We start from the raw sequence: 18,635 nt of genomic DNA on the forward strand, positions 1-18,635 counted from the left end.
ATGTGGGTTATGTTGAATTCTCTTCATCATCTATTTATCTTGTCTCTTACAGCTAGGGTGACTTGCTGCACAATGAAAAATGTTCATTGAGTGACTCTGGCTTCATTTAGTTAAAGAAAATCATAACCTTATAGATTTTGCAAATAATTTGTAAATTATAAATAAATTATATGATCTAATTGCCATCAACAACTGTGAAGGGTCTGAGAATTTAATTCATTTGCAAGCTAGCAAGATAGGCTATCACAGTTCTATGCATGCTTGGAAAAGATTCAAGCCTCCTGGGTTAGAGGTGAGGGATAGTTTATTATCATAGCGGTAATAGCATCCAGTGCATTGTCATTTTCGGATGAGTTCTCCAAGCCCTAATTTCTACAAGGAGACATGAAAGGACTACATGACACCTTTGCTCACAGTGGGCTGTGTTCTAGGAGAGGAAATCTTAGCTTAGGGTATCCAAATTTTTTGAAATGGGCAATGACTATGACTGTTCTATGGTCTAGAGGAAGGCACTGTATCTTCCAAGACTGTGTGCCATACAAACGTCCTTGAAAATATAGCTTGGAACAAAGGACAGTCACTGTGTTACACACAACACAGGCAGAAACTTGAGATCCATGGTGAGTTGTCTCTGAATAATTGGACTTCAGGGGTCTTTTTGAGTACTCATTAATTGATAGAGACAATTTATTGGGAAAAAGTTTATTTAAAATTATTTAGAAATTTGGAAATGGATAATGATGATGATTGCATAGCATGGTGAATATAATTAATGTCACTGAATTATAAAAATGGCTGAAATGACAAATGTTATATATATTTTACCACAAAAAAAAAAATTACTTAGAACTACAGAAAAAAAAAGTTAACAGACTTAAAGCTGTATGAGAAGGCAACAAAAACAATTTACCTTAGGTTTGAAATTGATATATCAGGTTTTCTCTGTTTCTTGGGAGAGTAATTTAAATAAAATTCGTTATTTTAAAAAAAGAAAAATTATGTCAAAGAAAAGAAAGATAACTTAAATGGTCAAATCTAACATATTTTTGGCTTTCTTTTTGACTTCTATTACTAAGGTTGTTGCTCTAGTTTGGCCATAATTACAGTTCACTCCTTAATCCTTTAAAGTACGTCATGCATAATGAGTGCCAATTCGTGATGTTCATTTAGTGCTTTTAATTCACTTTGTAGTTTTAGTGAATGTATTTACTGATTAAATATTAAATACTCATTTTCAGGAAGTTTGAAATGAAATTATTATTTTTATAGACGTTTGCCGACTTGAGAACGTGCTCTTATCTGAAGAGACTATTTCCTGATTACTAAAGTACAGAAACATTTTATCTAAGCTGACTATAGATACTGATTCTACTTTGTCCTATATACATGTATATTTGTAGTCACGTGACTGCTCATAACGGACATGATTATTTAACTTTGGTTAATGCATCACCAAAATTAAGTTTTTTTTTAAATTACGTGGTTTAATTTTTTTTTTAATATTAGAATCTAAAAAAGATATAGGAATCATCTTTTACTCCACAATGTTAGGTGAACCTTATTTCCTTAGTTACCTAGTGTTGCCATAACAAAAAAATGCCATATGTGGGTGGCATTAGAGAACAAGAATTCATTTTCACCCAGTGCTGGAGGCTAAAATTCCACATCAGGGCCTCAGACGTGTCAATTCCTTCTATAGCCCTCTCCTTTAGTTTCTGGTGACTGCCAGGAATCCTCGGTGTTCTTTGCTTGTAGACAGGTCCTCCTATGGCAGCTGTCTTTCCCTGTGTGTGTGTAAGAGCGTGTGCGTGTGTACTCCCCTTTATAAGACACCACACCCAAGTGATTAGTGTTAGGACTCACCCTACTCTAGCATGACTTCATTAACATAACAAAAGAAAACTCCTATTTCTAAAAAGGGTCATATTTACAAGTACAGGGGTAGGACTACCACATTTCTCTTGGGGGGACAAAATTCAATCCATTATACCAATGAACATATGATCTTATTTTTAAAATACTTTTATTATTTTTTACATAAAAAAACGAAATACATCAGTATGGATTATTAAGAAGTGCTACTTTTTTTTTAAATAATTTTTATTGTGCTTTAAGTGAAAGTTTACAAATCAAGTCAGTCCCTAACACAAAAACCCATATACACCTTGCTACATACTCCCAATTACTCTCCCCTTAATAAGACAGCCTGCTCTCTCCCTCCAGTCTCTCTTTTCGTGTCCTTTTCGCCAGCATCTAACCCCCTCCACCCTCTCATCTCCCCTCCAGGCAGGAGATGCCAACATAGTCTCAAGTGTCTACCTGATCCAAGAAGCTCACTCCTCACCAGCACCCCTCTCCAACCCATTGTCCAGTCCAATCCATGTCTGAAGAGTTGACTTTGGGAATGGTTCCTGTCCTGGGCCAACAGAAGGTCTGGGGACCATGACCGCTGGGGTCCTTCCAGTCTCAGTTACCGTTAAGTCTGGTCTTATGAGAATTTGGGGTCTGCATTCCACTGCTCTCCTGCTCCCTCAGGGGTTCTCTGTTGTGTTCCCTGTCAGGGCAGTCATCGCTTGTAGCTGGGCACCATCTAGTTCTTCTGATCTCAGAATGATGTACTCTCTAGTTCATGCGGCCCTTTCTGTCTCTTGGGCTCGTAATCACCTTATGTCCTTGGTGTTCTTCATTCTCCTTTGATCCAGGTGGGTTGAGACCAATTGATGCATCTTAGATGGCTGCTTGCTAGCACTTAAGACCCCAGACGCCACTAAGAAGTGCTACATTTCGATAAGATTAGCAAAACTACCAAAATTAAAATGCTGATCGGGAAGCCATTGTAACAAGTAAAATCAGAAGTTCATATTTTTGTAGCTTTAAAAATTCACTTACTAGTTTTTTCAACTTATGAGGTGCCTGCCAAACCTTGATCGAGATGTTATGAATACATCGGTTTACATTCTAAACAGGAAGGTGCAATTCCCTTGTAGCTGCTCACTGTATTTCATCTCTAGAAGAAGATGCTTCTGACATCTGTCATTCATTCTGGTCTAATGAGTAATAACTGAGCACCTACTGCCTGCCAGGCAGTCTTCTAGGTGCTGCAGAGAAAGCAGTGAAAAGGAAAAACAAAACAAAAACCTTCCAATAATCACAACAAAAATCTCAGCCCACATAGAGTTTGCTTCATGCGACAAATTTTTCTTCCAAAAAAAAGTATTGATAAATTTATTAAATTGGTTTCCTCGTTGAGATTTCATTCAATGTGCAGTTAATATAGGCAAATAGTTTAAACCAAAAAACCAAACCCAGTACCGTCGAGTCGATTCCGACTCATAGCGGCCCTATAGGCCAGAGTAGAAGTGCCCCATAGTTTCCAAGGAGCGCCTGGCGGATTCAAACTGCCAAACCTTTGGTTAGCAGCCGTAGCATTTAACCACTATGCCACCAGGGTTTCTGGCAAATAGTTAAAAGGGAATGCATAATATACATGTTTCTGTATTTATATATGGCTGCTTGCGAATACATCAACATCAGAATTTTTTTTTTTTAATTTTGAAGTCCCCATTAGCCATACGGTGGAGCCCTGGTGGTGAAGTGGTTAAGTGCTATGGCTGCTAACCAAAATGTTGGCAGTTTGAATCTGCCAGCTGCTCCTTGGAAACCTATGGGGCAGGTCTACTCTGTCTTATAGGGTTGCTATGAGTCGGAATTGACGCGACGGCAACAGACATCAGCCATCCAAGTTGTGATTAATGGACTGTTAACTGGTCAGTGTTTTTGCTTCTTACTGAACAGTCTGTTGAAGGGCATTTTTCTCCTGTAGGATTCCTCATGAGGCAGAAGCCAACCAGGGCTCCAGAATGGTTTCATGTTCAAGGCCGTGATACTAATTCAAATGGTATAAAACAATGAAAAGAAGGCACACCTTGCCTCTACTCTTGAGTCAGCCTTAGTTGGTGATAATATTACTCTAACTAGAGGAGGGTCTTTTTGAATTTAGCCAAAATCTGAGCCTGGAGATCCAGACTCCATCTGGAAAGATTAAAACCCTTGGTTCCTCCTGTAGGTAAAGAAAAAAAAAAAGAAATGCTACATTTGATAAGGGCACATTTTCTAATCGAGGTCACATCGCCTGCTCTGAATGTAGCACATATGTTTGTACTTAATCTCTATTTATGTTTTATGATATATTAGATTACAATGAAGGAAAAATTTATATATATGCAATGTAGCTATTCAAGTACCTTTTGTCCCTGTTTATTAGTGCTATGACAATGATTACACATTTTACCATTGAAATTAATTTTTCTTTTTCCTTTTTGTTGCTTAAAAATACTACTGCTTTGGGGGGCTTATGAAAATTATTATTATAAGTTGCAAGAATATCTTCATAATGACATTAATGGAAATCAAATTAGAAGTAGGAAAAAGTGTCAATACATCTGAACTCTAACACATTAAATTGTATTTCTCCAAAAACAAAACAGAACAAAAAAAACTGTATTAGTTTCTTATGGCCACCAGAACAAAGTGTCACAGACCAGGTGGCTTTTAAGAACAGAGATTTATTGTCTCACAGTCATGGAGGCCAGAAGTCTGAAATCAGAGTGCTGGCCATGTTGATTCCTTCTGAGGCTCTGAAGGAGAATCTGCTCCAGCTTCTGGTAATGGCCAGTGATCTTTGGCTTTTCAGTCCCTGCCTCTGTCTGTACATGGCCATCTCCCTTCTCTGACTTTCTCTCTTCTCCTTGTTTATAATGACACTGCTCATATTGAACTAGGACCAACCCTATTCCTGTATGACTTCATGTTAACCGATAACATCTACAAAGATCCTATTTCCAAGGAAGATCATATTTACAGGCACCAGGTGTTCAACATATCTTTTTGGAGTAATTTCATAGCAGTAGGAGTAAGATTATATTTTATTCCATAAAGAAACCACTTGTCTGTGCATCGTTTATTAAATATTCTGTCTTTTCTCCAAAAATCTATAATATCATTTATGCTATTTATAAAAGGTTCATGTCATTGTTGTTGTCATTAGGTGCTGTTGCGTCAGTTCTGACTCATAGTGACCCTATAGGACAGGGTAGAACTGCCCCATAGGGTTTCCAAGGAGTGGCTGGTGGATTTGAACTGCCGACCTTTTTTGGGTTAGCAGCAGCTCATAACCAGTATGCCACCAGGGCTGCAGAATGTCCATAGGTCTGTTTATATTACTCTACTCAGTTCTATGGTCTATTTTTGTTATCCCACTGTCAATATTACACTTTGTTAATTGCCAACATTTTTTTTTTTTTTTAAATTTGATATCTGGTAGGGCAAGTTCTTCTAACTTGTTATATTTCTTCAGTAGTTTGTCAGCCACTATCGACCATTTGCATTTACTAGTTTTTTTTCTTTTCTTTTTTTTAATTGCTCTGCTTTATTGGGCTAAGAAAGTTTTCTTCTATTCCTGGTTTGCTAAGAAACTTGTCTTTTTAAAAAGCATGACTAGAAATTGAATTTTATGAAACATCTTTCCTGCAGCTGTTCTTGATTTTTTTTGAAAATCCACTACTTGGCAAATAGTGTGATAGATGCTTTATATAAATCATGTCTAATCCTCAAATCAGTTTTGCAAAGTAAGTATTCTCATCTTGTAAGTGAGGAAATCTCATTTACAAGGCTCAGCAAGGCGAAGTAACTTGTCTAAATTTTCAGTTACTAAGTAGCGGAGCTGAAATTCAAACTCCGGTTTCTCTGGCCACTTCATTCACTCATTCATTAATATACAGGTATATTTATTCAACAAATAGTTATTGGGGAACCTCTGTGTTCCCTTGAAATCTTTGCAGTTGCCACCTTACCACCTGGGTCAGAGTATAAAGAGTTCCAAAATGTGATGCTAGAGCCATTACTTTTCTATTTCCTGTAAACTTGAGTAATTTATCTTCATTTTCTTCTCTTCATTATTACCCCAGTCATAAAAGGTCTATCAATCTTCAGGCTGATAGTCACAGGCAAAACAAATATGGAAGCCCCATCTGTGTAAAAACTAGATGGCGCCAGGGATGCTCCAAGGGTAAATAGGTCAGATAAAATCAATGCCTCTGTTTAGTAGCAATATGAAAATAAAGTCCATTTCAGTAGAGTAAGGCAAATGGATGGATGTAGTTTTCAAAGGAAAAAAACAATTAGTAAAAGCCTCCCTCATCTGTTTAAAAATCACTTTAACTAATGGTGAAAAACTTCTAAGCTTTTAGCTGAACTTTAAGAAATGTTATCAGGGCTGCAGCTTTATTCAACTGTTTGGTTTTCATCAGGAGACTCCATGATATATAGTTAATAGACTACTGGTTTGCACCCTAACAGAATGTATGCCTCAAGAAAGCTATTTTGTGGATTATAAAACAGAAACTGATATGCCTTGTGAACATTATCAGTTTTGTTTATTTCAGATATGATGGTAACATTACAAATGCATACGTATGAGATGTATGTGTATAGAGGTAATGCAGACCTTTATTTTATTCAGAATCGTATCTCTTATAACCCTTTGCCGTCAAGTCGATTCTGGCTCACAGTGTCCTTATAGGATAGAGTAGAACTGCCGCGTAGGGTTTCCAAGGAGTGGCTGGTGAATTCGAACGGCTAACCTTTTGGTTAGCTCCCGAAGGTCTTAACCACTGCGCCACCAGGGCTCCAACTCCAAATATCTCTTGTAAGAATCACGTAATTAAATGGCCAGGTGATGATCTTCATGATTCAAATAGAACAAATTGCTAAGACGCTATTTAACAGGGCAGAGTCTGTACGTACAACAGACCACTCATCATTCCTGGAAAAGTTCAAAAACTATCTATTAACGAAGGCGACTACAATATATTTGCTTTCTGTATTATCCTGGTGGGGCTAGACATTGATGTGTGAGGTCCAGACAAGTTAATAATTTGACTTTCCTTCAAATATTTTACTTTTTAAATCTAAATAGCATATAATCTACTGCAAATAAAATGCTATTGGGTATGTGATGATTTACGAGAATTAAACAAAATAAAATCTCATAGCGTATTAAAGAATCTCAGTGATTTGACTGGTATTAATCCTAAATAAAAAATTATCATTATAATTCATATACAGTAAAATTCACTGTTCTTAAACATACAGTTCAATGAGTTTTGGGACATGTATGCAGTCATGCAGCCCCCACCAAAATCAAAACATAATACATTTTCATCACCTCAAAATTTCTTTCTTATCTCTTGACAGTCAATTCTCTTTCCTGGTCCCCAGCCCCCAGAAGCCACAGATCTGTTTCCTGTCCCTACAGATTTGCTTGTTCTAGAATGTCATATAAATGGAATCATACATACTTTTCGTCTCTGGATTCTTTAGGGCAGAAGAATGTTTTTGCATGCCCATGTTGTTGGGTTTCTCAGTAGTTCATTTATTTTTATTGATTGGTGAGTAGTATTTCATTGGATGGATGTACCATAATTTGTTTATTTGTTTACCAGTTAATGGACATTTGGATTGTTTTTGTGATTGTGAATAAAGCTGCTACGAACGTTAGCATACAAGTCATTGGATGAACATGTTTTCATTTATCCTAGATAAATACTTAGGAGTGGAATTGCTGGGTCACAGGGTAAATGTAGGTTTAAGAACCTGTAAGGAAATGCCAAAATACTTTTCAAAGTGACTGTACCATTTTGTATTCTCACCAGCTATGTATGAGCCCTGGTGGCACAGTAGTTAAGAGCTCAGCTGCTAACCAAAAGGTTTGCAGCTTGAATCTACCAGCCACTCGTTGGGAACCCTATGGGGCAGTTCTCCTCTCTCCTATAGGGTTGCTATGAGTTAGAATCGACTCAACAGCAACCAGATTTTATGTATGAGTTCTAGGTGTTCCACACCATTGCCAAAGTTGGTATTGTGTCTTCTTAATTAGTTGTTTGATGATTAATGATGCTGAGCATCTTTTCATGTGCTTTTTGGTCATTTGTGTATTTACTTTGTCAAAGTGTCTTTTCAAATCTTGCCCATTTTGGGGGGTTGTCTTATTGATTTGTGAGAGTTCTTCATGTATTCTGGATACAAGTTCTTTATAAAACATTTGTTTTGTAGGTAGTTTCTCCCTGTCTATAGTTTGTCTTCACATTTTAAGTGTCTATCAAAGACTGGAAGCTTTTAAATTTTGATGGAGTCTAGTTTATGAATTTTTAAATGGTTCATACTTTTTATATCCATCTCAGAAATGTTTTGCCTAATCTAAAGTCACAAAGATTTTTATCAGATATTTTCTTCTAAAAGTTCTAGCTTTTACATTTAAATCTAAAGACCATAGCATTTTAGGTTACTTTGGTTCATCTTTTATTTCCAGTTTTTATCCTTACATCACATGACATCACATTCACTAAGCACAGTGGTAGCTTACATATATGTAGCTCTAAAGACTTGTTCAAAATGTAAAGACTTATTTTCCTGGCCTTCAGAATGGCAAAATGTTTTCTGCTTTGTTGCAGACACTGTTCTCTCTTCAGCTTTCTTTTGTATTTCTCTTAATAGTGTAGCTTTTAGGGTCTACAATAAAGAGTTTAAATTTTAGATAATGAATTACTCATTTTAGGTGAAAAGCATAATGCAGGCATTATTTGGTTTCTGAATATCAGCTGAGTTTGATTCCACTTTGGTGGTGACTATCAGCTCATTGAAATCAGTGTTTACACAAGAAAAACTTGCAAAGCTACTCAGCAGAGTTAGGTCCATCTCAGAAAGATGTGTTTTTAGATTTTCACTTAAGGGCACTATCTTCATCTTCACGAGACCGAAAAGAATGACCAATTTACATTTTTCTAGTCATGAGGAGTTAATTGGCAACTTAACTTAGTTATGATTGATGCCAGTATAGCATTGCCTGTTTAGGTAAGTGCCCCAGGCAGGTGCCCAACCAAACCCGTTGTTGTGGAATCGATTCCAACTCATAGTGACCCTGTAGCACAGTGTAGAACGGCCCCATAAGATTTCCAAGGAGTGGCTGGTGAATTCGAACTGCTGACCTTTTGGTTAGCAGCTGTAGCTTTTAACCATTGCACCACCAGGGCCCTTTAGGTGCCCAACAGACTGCAATTCTATTTGACTCTGTATCGCAACTGTTTGTATCCTTGAAATTACAATGGTCAATACAGTATAGATCAAAATGCCATAAATTAAATACAATTATGGTTGTGATTTCAAAATTCTATCTTTCAATTCTTTTGAAAATCTCTCTTAGTTGGAAGAGTTCCACTTGAGGTCCTCTGTCTAGGCAACTTGAGAACACATTGTAACTAGGAATGCTAACATGCATACACATTTGTATCCTTTGAGCTTCAGTTCTTAGGTAATTATTAAGAGTATTAATAGGATAATACCTTTTTTTTTCCTGGCACTGAGTCACCATTGGAGATGACATCCTACAGCCCAACATCCTCCAGTGGCAAAAGAAGGTATTAGTGGAACCTCTAATCAGGAGTTGCCCATAGAGAATCCCCTCATCATAACCCAACCACTCGACCTTCACCTGGCCTAACTTACTGTCTCACATAGTCTATGAGAAATACAGTCATCCTAAGAAAAAACTGTGCTTAATTAAAACATCATGACTCCCCTGCCCCACTCTGCTAAAAACCTCACATAAGTACATGATGGATAGCGAGGAAATGGAGTGGTTTTGAAAAGTTCTGACATGTTTTGATGATAGAAGAAAATAAAAATAGTTTGCTTTTATCTATGAAAGAGACTTGTTTCTGGAGTTGATACAACTAAAAAAATGTCTTTAGTATCACCAAAGTTCCAACCATATTTCCTTATTTGTGAACATTAGTATATTTTCCGTATTAATAAAATATGTGTTTGTGCAGGTAAATTTTTTACATCCTGGGTCAGTTAGACTTTGGTGATTAGTGTAGGTGTATTCACAGCGTAATTTTATTTCACTTATGCACTAAGCAACATTCCAAAAGATTATTTTAAGGTTAAAAATTTATATACATGGAGGGTCTTGTGGTTTTTTAAAGATTTTTCTGTAGGTTGTTAGATCTGCTCCTCGTACTTCCTGTGTGATACAAACAGGGCATGTGTCATTACCTGTGTTCCACAGATGTGAAAAGAAAAAACTCAGAAAAGAAAATAGACTCAAATAAAACCACACCTGGTGGTAAAACTGGGACTATAGCCAAAATATTTTTGATTCTTAGCTCCACTTTCTTTAGGTCAAATTTGTTTTGATATTTCAGAACAAAAAAATGATTATACCAAATTCATTTGGATTTTTCAGATCATAATTTTTATTGTGGTAAGTATATATACATGAAGCAAAACAGTTGCCAAGTCAACATTTTTTTATATGTACAATTCAGTGACATTAATTACATATATCATGTTGTGCGACCGTCACCACTATCTGTTGAGATAAAAATTATTTTTCATTTTCAATTATACGTAAACACCTTCTCCTTATCAACTATCTTGTTATCCAGCATTTTGTATTTACGACAATAATAAAAAATCTACTCTCCATGTATTTTGCTCCTTAGCGATGTACACTGGGCAGTAATGAGTGCTGAGGTGCAAGGTGAGATTAATGCTGACTTTGATGGTTAAGGTTATGTGTCAGCTTCGCTGGGTCATGATTCTCAGCAGTTTGGCTGTTGTTAATGATGTAATTTGGTGGTTATGTAATGATGTAGTCATCCTCCATTTTGTGGTCTGTCGTGGTCATCTTCCACTTTCGCATAACACCAATTTCGTGTAACAAACTCGTCTTTGGAACCTAGCCATGTCAGTAAGTGAGGAGAGAGTGTATATTTCTTCTACCATTTTTACATTGGTGAAATGGTTATGGCGTCTGAATTATACATTTAGTTGCCTCAGATGTCTATTTCACATTACATATGGCAACAGAATTAAACAAGCAATGAATTTCAATACATTCCAAGTAAGTATGTGAGTATTTAACACTACATAAGCCTGGAAAAATTCCTGTGATTAAAAAAAAATTTTTTTCTTTTAATATATGCTAGAGTAATGCATTTCCTTTTCTCCATGTCTTTAAAAATAATAAAAAACTAAAAGGTAATTGCTCTGAGTATATACGTCTACTTAGCTCTCACATTGTTCCTTAGATCCTGTACTGTTTTTCTGTTTGATCATCTGCTGTTGCTCTGCTCATATCCTTCCCATCTCAGCTGGAAGGCAGAGGCCTTAGGCAGCCCTTTATGTGTTTACCCCATCAATGCTGCCTCATTTCCACAGCTGATAATTGTTGCAGCATTTCCTAGAGAATAGAAAGTTTTACACATATGCATTGCTCAGTGCTAAAAGGACCTAAAGATATTTTGAATAATGTTTTCATCTTCTTATATAATTCACTCAATTCTTTGCTGTATTTTGACATAACTGGAGGCTTAAAAGTGATTTAGTGTTTCAAATTTATAATTAATCACAGAATAAAACTAAATGATCCCATTGAAACTTCTATGATTGATGCCAAATGGCGGTTGCCTTCACCACCTGGCAATTCCTCAGCATCAGTGCACCCCCCGTGCAGTTCACAGGTGGGTCTCACTTTACATACCCCCTACATTCACAAAACAGATAACCTAGAGCATAGCTATATATATATTTTTTAAATAACTCTCTTTACAGAGAAACTTATTACTAAATTTATCTGCAAGGGGAATTGTCATTGGAAGATTGAAATATGGACTGATTTTTAAGAATAGTATTTACAAGCAATTTTTCATTTTTTTATTATGTCTAGAGTAGGTTCAGGATTCTTGGGAGATGCTGGCAGCAGAAGAGGCAAGGTTTTTCAGATTTCTCCAAATCCCTAAATATAGACAAACAAGGCAACTATTTAGCAAAACCAAAAACTGATGGACAGCATTTACAACAACATTGGTGACAAGGCCTCTTACAGACTCCAAAAATACAGACTGATGGGACAATCCAGCAAAAGGCATAGGCGTGCCTGGTACCAGTGTCTTGTGTGCAGCAGAGGGGAGCTCACTGTGGTATCTGAGAAACTGAGAACAGCTTAGCTCCACAAGAGCTGATAGTATTTACTAGTAAGCCCAGGCCAATTTGAGAGCAACAGCTGAAACGGAGGATTTTGTTCACTCTAATAGCAGAGTGCAAGGGGCCTACAGTAAATTCTAAATGCTGGAGCAGTCTAGCCCCTGTGAATGGCTGGGTTGGAACAGTCTAACCTCTGTGAAATTCCAAACTGAGCCATTAGAGCTCCTTTCTATGTGGAGATCTCACAGTCAATTTTGAGCTTGATAAGGATGACAGAGAGGAAGGAAAGAACGTTCAAATAAAAGTGGGTGTATTCATTTTCTATTGCTGCTGTAACAAACTACCACAGATGTAGTAGCTTAAAAAAATAACAAATTTATTATTTCACAGTTCAATAGGTCAGAAGTCTGGGTAGGCTTGGCTGATTTCTTTGCTCCGAATCTCACAAGGCCAAAACCACGGTGTCAGCCATCTTGGCTTTTATCGGGAGAGTCTGGAAGAATCCACTTCCAGGTTCATTTAGGTTGTTGGACTGAGGTCTCTATTTCCTTGGTGGCTGTTCTGGGGATCATTCTCAGCTTCTAAAGCCTGCCCATATTCTCTGGCTTGAGGATCTCTTTATCTTCAAGGCCAGAATGGTGCCTCAAGTCCTTCTCATGTCTCCAATCTCCCTGACCTTGATTTCTGTCTCGTATCTTTTGCTTTCAGCTGGAGAAAATTCTACTTTTAAGTGCTCATGTGATTAGATTATATTTACATAGATAATCCAAGGATAATCTCCCTAGATTTTATTTTATGGTCCATAACCGTAATTACATCTGCAGAGTCCCTTTTCTCATGTAACATAACATATTCACTGGTTCCAGGGATTAGGGCACAAGCATCTTTGGGTGACCATTCAGCCTGCCTCAGTGGGGGAGGAGCACAGAGCCAGAGAATTTCAGGAAGCAAACTGCTGTCCCAAAACGACAGAAGGGGGAGCTATGTGATATTAAGAAAGTTACCCTGATCTGTGCTTCCGTCTAGAACTGTGAGGAAATTAATTTCACATAAAGACAGGCAACAATAACAAAAAAACCTAGACAGACTTTTGTTTCAAAATAAGCTAAAAGCCTTTTAAAATATGAATAAGACATGAAAGAAAAATATTAATCAGAATGAGAAAGACTCATAAAGAGGTAACAGAATTCAGTTATGAGAAATAAAACAAAACAAAAAAATCACTCCACCCAAGAGAGAATAAACAGAGAGTGCTTTAAGAGGAATAGATGGTGGAAAAGGACAACATACTTAAAAAAAAAAAAAAGAGAGCTAGATTTAAAAAAGGATTAGAGAGGAAGTTAAAAATATTGAATTCAACATAAAGGTAACTGATGAAAAACAAAGCAAGGGAACAGAAAAAAATACTAATAGCTATAATTTAAGAAAACTTTGCTAAAATATGTATATATTTGTAACTATATATATACTGTATATACCCCACTGCCGTCGAGTTGATTCCAACTCATAGCGACCCTATAGAGCAGGGTAGAACTGCCCCATAGAGTTTCCAAGGAGTGCCCGGCAGACTTGAACTGCTCACCTCTTGGTTAGCAGCCGTAGCACTTAACTGTTACACCACCAGGGTTTTCCATACTATATATATAGCATATATATGCTATATATATGCTACATATATACAATAAAAAACAAAAATATTGTATTTTTGGAAACCCTGGTGGTGGTGTGGTTAAGTGCTACGGCTGCTAACCAAACGGTCGGCAGTTCGGATCCGCCAGGCGCTCCTTGGAAACTCAATGGGGCAGTTCTACTCTGTCCTATAGGGTCGCTATGAGTTGGAATCAACTCGACAGCACTGGATTTGGTTTGGTTTGGTTTATACTATATATTGAGAGCACTCTGAGTAGGAATATCAAGCATGACCAACTTTAAGGCATATTCTAGTAAAATGACTGCAGTTTAAACAAAAAAAATTTTGTGACATCTAGGCCAAACCAGAAAGTGATTTATAAAGGGGAGAAAATTGTTATCATCAGACTTTTTCTGACAACAATGTTTTATGCCAGCACAAAATGAAGTAACATTTAAGAATCTCAAGGAAATAAATGTAAGCCAGGGATTTTATGTTTAGCAAAACCGATTTTCAACTGTACGGGGGTATAGACTGTGAACAGTAGGTAAATTCAGGGAAATAGCTCCCAAGAGCCTTTCCTGAAGACCCTTCTAGAGGATATGCTTCAGATGACCAAAATAATCAGAAAAACACCAACCTAAGCACATGTGGTGGCATTAAACATATAGTTACTTATAGAATCAAAATGAGGTTGAAAGCAAGAGTGTAGTACATAATGACAGCATGGTCAGACAGAATATCATACAACTACAAAAAAATGGAGAATAAAAAGCATATATGTAAAAAAAAAAAAAACCTGTTCTCAGTAATTATATAGGTTATTTTGAGACTGTGTGTATGTAATGTGGGATAAAGTAAAGGAATATTCTATTATTTATGGGATATTCTATTATTCCCTGTGTACTTAAGAATCAGGATTTTTGGTGTAGATGAAAAGAGATACATATAAAATATAAAAACCATAAAACAAAAATATTGTGTAGTCCTTAATTTCGATTTGAATTGGAATTTTATGTTTTTAAAGATTTTCTAAAGGAAGTAACACTAAGTGATTGCATTATCTTATACCAAGCCCAATTTTTACAAGTGTAGATGACTCCACTAAAATGCTGGATGTTCAATCTAGAAAATTAGCAAACACACTTAACCCCTTCAGGTCCTTAACTCCTTCCTCACTCTTTTAGCCAATCAATCTGCAAATCTGAATGATTTTACCTTTCAAATATTTCTCAAATCCATCCACTTCCCACCATCCTAATGGCATCATCCTCTCACCTGGAGTACTGTAATAGTCTCCTAACTGATCTCCTTACATCTGTCCTTGCTACCCCTCCAATCCATTTCTCATGCTGCAAAATGATCTCTATAAAACAAATGTGATCAGGTCACTCCATCTTTAAAACTCTTCAATGGCTTCCCAAAGATCCGACTACAAGGGCCTGAAAGGTCTGGTGTCTGGCTAATACTTCAGCCATAAGAGGCATTATTCTCTTTTCAGTGCTCTGATTCTCCAGCCTTAGTGGATATCTTTTGGTACCTCAAATATGCAAGTTTTAAGGAGCATCATACTAGAATACTGTTTCCTCATGCTGCTATTGTTGTTAGTTGCCCCTGAGTTGATGTTAACTCATGGCGACCCCATGTGTGTAAAATAGAACTGCTCCATAGAGTTTTCAAGGGTGAGACTTTTAAAAGCAATTCGGCAGGGCTTTCTTCTTAGTTGCCTCTGGGTGGGTCCAAACCACCAACCTTTCAGCTAGTAATCTAGCGCTTAATAGTCTGTCCCACCCAGGGGCGCCCTCCTCCTGCTACTACATCTTATTCTTCCTTTGGGTTTCAGCTTAAATATCACTTCCTTCAGGAGGATTTTCCTGATCCCCACGGTTCTACTCACAGAATCCATCAAGCAGGGAGGAGGGGGAGTGGGTGATCATCAACCAGAAATCAATGTATTATGGAGCCCTCAGTTGCCTGAGTGGGACTGGCCCTTGATATTGGGCTGAAGTTCAGGGTAGGACCAAGGCCTAGAAGGGAATGAAGGGCTAGGCAGACAGCTAGTTAGAGTAAAGGAGCAGCAGGGAGCAAGACAGAAACCCATTTCTATGGACTGAGATACCATAAGAAAGGAGGGGGTGCTCATACAGGCTGACTCAGCCTTTCATATTTAGAAGAGGTAACCCTGGATGACTACCAACATAAGAGGCAATGCATTATAGAGGTTAAGCATGTAGACTCTAAGGTTAACATTCCAGATCACCCAAACTGTAAAAATTTGGATTTGTTCTGTGTTGACTTCGTTGGCCATGGGTGAGCTGGTTTGAACTGGTTTAAAACCCTGATTCAATTTTGCCCAATCTTTACCATTGTTTTACTTTGCTTGCAAATTATTCTGTACCAAGACAAAAAAAAAATTTTTTTTTAAATACTATATATATCATGCCTGTGGCTGCCGAGTCGATTCTGACTCATAGTGACTCTATAGACAGAATAGAACTACCCAGTAGGTTTTCCAAGGAGCAGCTGGTGAATTCCAACTGCTGACCTTTTGATTAGCAGCCAAACACTTAACCACTGCACCACTATAGGACCTGGTTAAAGGACAAAAGACAGCCCAGTACACACTCATGCTTTTATCTAGCCTATGTGATTCTCTTAATGAAACAGCATCTACTGGTTCCCTTAGGAGAATGTTCCAAAAGTTGAGGCTTTCTCCGCCTGGTATTTAGGCTGGATTAGCATTTCCTATGTCTTTCCACCGTTCCTAGTTATTAGTCTTCATGTGCAGTGTCCTACTCCTGTCTCAGCAGTGTGTATCAGACAGTGAACAAAGATCTTTCTAGGCTTTTAGTGAAGTGTGAAGCTTTTTCTAACCTTTTATCTGTAATCTTTTGATCTCTGTGTCACAGACTGAACTCTTGTGGATCCACAGTCTGGTATTTAAAAAAAAATGGAAATTCCTCAGAAAATACACTTATTCCTTACTTCCAACTGAAATTCAGTTCATTAGCCACTAAGGGAAGGAAAACAAAGCTTGTCCATAGGTCATGCCTCCTGCTTGCCAATATTTCTGTTCACTCATTAGCTGGAATTTTCCATGATCTGTGCCTTGGGAAGAATCATTAATATTTTCATGATTCCAGATGCCAATTGGCCTGTAATATTTTTCATAGGTTATTTCCTCCTACACACATTTTGATTAATTTAGCCTTCTAGAAAACATTTAAAAACCTTTCAGGCTGTCAGAATTCTGTTTGGCTCAAAGAATTTTTATTGGCACATTTCTTAATCACCTCACACGTCTACTCATGTTTGTATTTTTCCAATATGCAAAGGCTAAGAGAGAACCACACAGCAAATGCAGTATAAAGTCCTGCATCCCCACTGATTTCTATGATAAGAGACAACAGACTACATATGAATTGTAACAACAAAAATAATAAAAGTAATAGTAATAACATTAAAAAAAAAACAAAAAACCTGTTGTCATCTAGTCAATTACGACTCACAATGAGTGCGCCAAGGTAAGCAGGCCTTTATAATGTGCTACCTCATTTAGCACTTTCAGCAGACTTCTAACATAATATCTGAATGTGAAAGATAAGAAAGTTGTATTTTTAAGCCAAAATAAGGTATTACATATACTGCCTTATGACTTACTTTTATTTTTTTGCAGGTCATATATGGGGACATCTTTCTGTGTCAGTACTTCAAGATCTAATGTTTGAATAATACTCCTTGTAGTCTGATCTTTTCCTTTTCCATCATACCATGCTTTAAGATAATAAAGAAATATTTTGAGCATAGATTTATTTGCTTTTGTAGATGGATATAAATAGAGCTATATATGGATATAGATACAGACATAGATAAATGTATTTTATTTTCCATCACATTCCAGTAAAGATTTGAGGTAGTAGACATTTAAACAAAGAGCTAAAAAAAACCCTTAAACTATTTATTTACTTCACTTGAAAACTTGCCCATTTGCACATAAATAATTTCTTCAAGTTAATTAGTAAATTTCACATTGTGTTTCACTGTTCTTGTGAAAGCTGCAAAGTGTCCATGGAAAGAATTAAACAATATATCACACACACACGCACACCCCACATCTCATATGTATATAGACTCCGTTAACCTAATATATAGTATTGGGACTTGGTCATCAAAAACTGTGAATTGTGAATGGAATACTATACAGCGATAAAGAACAATGATGAATCTGTGAAACATCTCACAACATGAGTGACTCTGGAGGGCATTATGCTGAGTGAAATAAGTCAATCGCAAAAGGATAAATATTGTATGAGACCACTATTATAAAAACTCATGAAACACTTTCTATTTACACACAAAATGAAATAGTCTTTGATGGTTATGAGGGAGGGGAGGGGTGGGGGTGGGACACTAAATAGATGATTGATAAGTGGTAACTTTAGTGAAGGGTAAGACAGTACACAACACTGGGGAAGCCAGCACAACTTGGCCAGGGCAAAGTCATGAAAACTTCATAGACACATCCAAACTCCCAGAGGGACTGAGTTAATAGGCTGAGGGTATTGGCTCAATTGGCATGACATAGTTTATAAAATTCTATACTCTACTTTGGTGAGTAGTGCCTGGGGTCTTACAAGCTTATGAGCAGCCATCTAAGACACTCCACTGGTCCCACCCCATCTGGAGCAAGGGAAAATGAGGAAAACCAATGACACAAGGGAAAGATGAGTCCAAAGGACTGATGGACCACAACTACCACAGCCTCTACCAGACTGAGTCCAATACAACTAGGTGGTGCCAGGCTAACACCACCAGCTTCTCTGACAGGAATCACGACAGAAGGTCCTAGACAGAGCTGGAGATAAAGGTAGAACAAAACTCTAACTCACAAAGACCAGACTTTCTGATCTGACAGAGACTGGAGAAACCCCAAGAGTATGGCCCCCAGATACTCTTTTAA

The 18,635-nt window shown here is 37.2% G+C and overlaps 1 protein-coding gene across 1 annotated transcript in view; it reads left to right on the forward strand.

Annotated features, from left to right (window-relative positions):
• Window positions 1-18,635, forward strand: part of TRPC6 (transient receptor potential cation channel subfamily C member 6) — a 154,116-nt gene that overhangs the window by 41,527 nt on the left and 93,954 nt on the right. The gene's annotated exons all lie outside the window — the stretch shown is intronic.

Source organism: Elephas maximus, chromosome 7 (assembly GCF_024166365.1).
Source record: "Elephas maximus indicus isolate mEleMax1 chromosome 7, mEleMax1 primary haplotype, whole genome shotgun sequence".
Classification (NCBI taxonomy): domain Eukaryota; kingdom Metazoa; phylum Chordata; class Mammalia; order Proboscidea; family Elephantidae; genus Elephas; species Elephas maximus.